This window comes from Stenella coeruleoalba, assembly GCF_951394435.1.
Source record: "Stenella coeruleoalba genome assembly, chromosome: 18".
NCBI classification, from domain to species: domain Eukaryota; kingdom Metazoa; phylum Chordata; class Mammalia; order Artiodactyla; family Delphinidae; genus Stenella; species Stenella coeruleoalba.
This window is the reverse complement of record NC_137164.1, coordinates 74,982,715-74,986,465: the sequence shown is the minus strand read 5'-3', so window position 1 is coordinate 74,986,465 and position 3,751 is coordinate 74,982,715. Positions and strand designations below refer to the sequence as shown.

The 3,751-nt window shown below is 43.6% G+C and overlaps 1 long non-coding RNA gene across 1 annotated transcript; it reads left to right on the top strand.

Moving 5' to 3' along the window:
- Nucleotides 1-213: 213 nt before the first annotated feature.
- Nucleotides 214-2,404, top strand: LOC307176672. The gene is made up of 3 exons (XR_013824863.1): nt 214-486; nt 1,186-1,281; nt 2,394-2,404. It is a non-coding gene; the product is annotated as an uncharacterized lncRNA (long non-coding RNA).
- The last annotated feature ends 1,347 nt before the right edge of the window (nt 2,405-3,751 follow it).

Genomic DNA, 3,751 nt, shown 5'->3' with positions numbered 1-3,751 from the left:
ACTGATTCTGCCCAAGCGCCTCGTGTCACTGTTCACAGCGCGTGCCTTATACGATGCGGAGGGATAACACGCTTTGTCTTGTATCTTTCAAGGGGGGGCGGTGACTATTGTACTCACACAGTGGGTGCACGTGGGTGGGGCACCTGGTGTTCCTATGTTGGATCTGATGCCGCCGTTCAGAGAGTTCAGATGGCACCAGAGGAAGCCTGCAGACGCGAACACACGCCTCCAAGGAGTCCATTCCAGCAACACCCAGGTGATGCTGGGTCTCAGATCTCATAGACCGTCCCGAGCTACGGCATCCTTCGCGCTGGGGGAGTCGTGACGCTGATGCTACGCTGTTTCATCTTCTTGGAGCCCTGGCCGCTCTGACTTTACCCCGTGTTTCGCATTTGCTGGTTGGAGTGGGACATTGTCCCCCACGTGGCGAGGGGAGCAGAAGCTCTTTACCACTTTCCCATCTCTGCTTAGGTTGGCACACAGCAGGTAAGAAAGAATGATTATCAGAAACAAACAACGTGTAGGAAAGAAAACACCAGAGAGATGCCTGTTTTAGCCCACAGGCTGGGAGAAACGGATAACAGCTTGGCTGTCCACTTGCTGCCCAACTACCATCAGTGAATGAATTTCATCCCCAGAAGGTCTGGGTGTAAAACAAGCCATTTAATCATTTAGTCCTGTATACCTAACAGAGAAGTGTGACAATGTTTAAATGGGTCTGGAAACTTACCATCAGGGGCCTCTGTTCATTTATTGTAATGGCTGATGGGAGGAATTCTCGAAATTGGTGAATAATTTTATACCAACTCCCCGATGATTAATTGGGACCCACATTTAGGTGTGACTGGTTTGGAAAAAAGAACAATATCATCTTCTTTCTTATCATCACATAATAATCACATGAAGAAACGTGAGAAAAAATCAGTTAACTATATATAGTGTCTGTAAGGTGGGGAGATTGAATCACGAATGAAAAGCAGGATTTTCATAGAAGGTACAACAGTATTGGGTCTATTCTGTTCTTTGTTATTGCCATGATGAGATACCCTTTTAAAATACATCGTATATATTAAATCATTTCTTAAGGGCCTCCATTAAAATGAGGAGCACTTATTACATTCAAACGTAGGTAATTCTCTTCTGCTTTGTCAGGTGTCTCACAATATTTTCCTCCTATACCCATAGAGCATGAGTAAAGATAAATGGAAGAAGAAAAAGAAAAGAACGTATCAGATACGCTACTTCATCCCTCGCCCCACGGGACAAATCCAATTTCTCACAGTGAGTATTTTCTCCTGAAAAATAACACGGCGTCACTTTTTACAAGGTGAGTAAACATCCCCAGTGCAGTAGCACCACCTTGGTAGCACATTCATTTTATGCTGGTTTTTAATGTTCGTGGCTAAAATCAAGTTGATACCTCTTCACAAACCCAGCACTTTATGTCATCAGCTTTATGAGGTAACTGGCATCAATCCACAGCAGATTAATAGCCCATGATTAAAAGTAAATCGTTTTTGAATGACAGGCCATGACCATAACTTTGAAAATATCCCCAGACACCGGAAACAGAAGCAGCCATTGCCCTTGTCCGCCTGCGTTTGTGATGAGACATCACTTCGTCACCCTTCCCAGGCTGTAAAGCCTTCTAGAAAACACAGTTTCTGTGAAATCTAGGTTGTCAGCATGAAAAGAAAGTTGGCAGAACACAGGGTTCCGTTGCTAAGTGATCGTCGGCAAATAAGATACGTGTACCTTATGGCATTTGATGACACCTTCAGGAGAGGAGAGATTCCAGCTTGATGGAAACACACAATTTCCAAGAGATACGTGAGAGGGTGGGGAGTCTGTCCTGCCCATCTGAGAACCCCAAGCCTGAGGTCATCTCAATCAGGAAGTAAAATTAAGTTCTATCTAATAGTTGGAGACTCAGTACTTTCTGCCTGTGTTTACCCTTGCCTGACCTTTGGAAGGGACAGAGTGATGGTTCCTTTATCACTGGGTCAGAAGGGAAATTCAGCGATAGCTACACGCCCAGGTGAGCAACGGTTCTTGAGTGCAAAAGAAAAGGAAAAACATTTATTGAATACCACTGCATGTACCAGAGGAAAAGCATCTGGTCAAATGCCAGGGGGGTTGGTGGTTTTTAGTACTAAGTTCCACCCCATTAGACTGGTCCAGTCTCCTGTTTTACATATGAGGTGCAGAGGTGTGGGATGAATGGCCCAAGGTCCCATGAATGATGACCTGTTGGGACCTGGGTCCAGCCTTTGAACCCCTGCAGGGCTTCCCTCAGTACATAGCCATGTCTCTGTGAATAAACCATGTGGTAAAATATAGACGCTGATCCCTGAGAATCGTAGAACCTTAATTTATTATCTCTTTAATTCCAGTGAAAGTGACCCTTAATGATCCAGCAAAGACACCTTCCAAATGAAGAGCAACACGGATGGAAGATCTGATGACGGTCTTACTAGCTTGCTTGACAGGGCTTCTTCTATCACTTTCCTGTGCTCGCTTCTCTGAGTTGGTTTGGTTGTGGATATCTTCTCCTGATTTTAACTAAATCCATCATCTTTTCTGGGCCAGCTGCTCTCCGTTAGAATCGACACCTTCATCCAGGTATTCTCAACCCTTCAAGCTGACAGCTGTGCCCATGATAACAGCACGGTTCTTTCTATATTTGGGGGATAACATGATATCCTTAGTTACATCTGCTGCCATATAACTGTTGCACACACACTGGAAGATGTTTACCAGGCTGGTCAGCCATCAGGAAACCTGACAAGAATAATCAGAAGTTTGCAACACTGAGACGAGAAAACATTTCAGAACGGTGTGTTATTCTGAAATTGAGACATTTCTCTAGCAAACAACATGAGGCTGACAGTTAAAAATTGTCCAGCATAGATATTCAGCATCCATATCATTTCAGCTGGGACTCCTTCATCAGATGTAAAGAAACAGCGTCATTGAAAGCCTCCTATATTTCTTAGTCTTCCACAATCAACGCTCTCAAAATTGTGTTGTTGACAAGTAGGAAAGTCCCCAGTGCGAGGATTTTGAAGGCTGGGTCCGTTTAACTCAGGGGCCTTGAGAGTTAGGAGTTCATACTCTGGAGACATTTAGCCCTGATCGGGTGAGAAATCTGGCTGCTACCCACCAGCTGTAAAACAGGCCAGGTGGCCGTCTCTTAAAGTTTCAGTTTCTTTATAATATGAAGAAAATAAAACGACCTACATCTCGGGGTTGTTATAAGAAGTATATTAGTTAATATGTGTGCAGTGCTTAATAAAATAATTATTATCACTTCTTCATCTGTAAAATTAGGATAATAAAAATACCTACCTCATAGGGTTATTTTGAGAATTAAATAAAATTTGTAGGTAAGTGCCTAGAAAATGCTCAGTAACAAACCTATGCACAAAAACGTGAGAATAAATGGATGGTCTGGGAGCACTAGCAAAACTGACCCCAAATGACAGGAATAAACAAAGCAAATTATGAAAGGAAGAAATGAGCACAGCTGACAAAGAGCTATCTCCTAAAATTCAGCAGGCTCAGAGAGGTCTGTAGACTAATTCTAGCAACTTTTCATTATCCAGATAACCTCAACATCTGTGTGCGAAGCAATGTAAGAAAGCTGTAGGGACTGTGGACAGAAGAAGCCCCCAAAGAGCCGGCACAGAAAGCGAGGTGTGCTGATTTGGGAGGGGCAGCTGAACCTCAGAGGTGTTTTTCTGACTCTGAG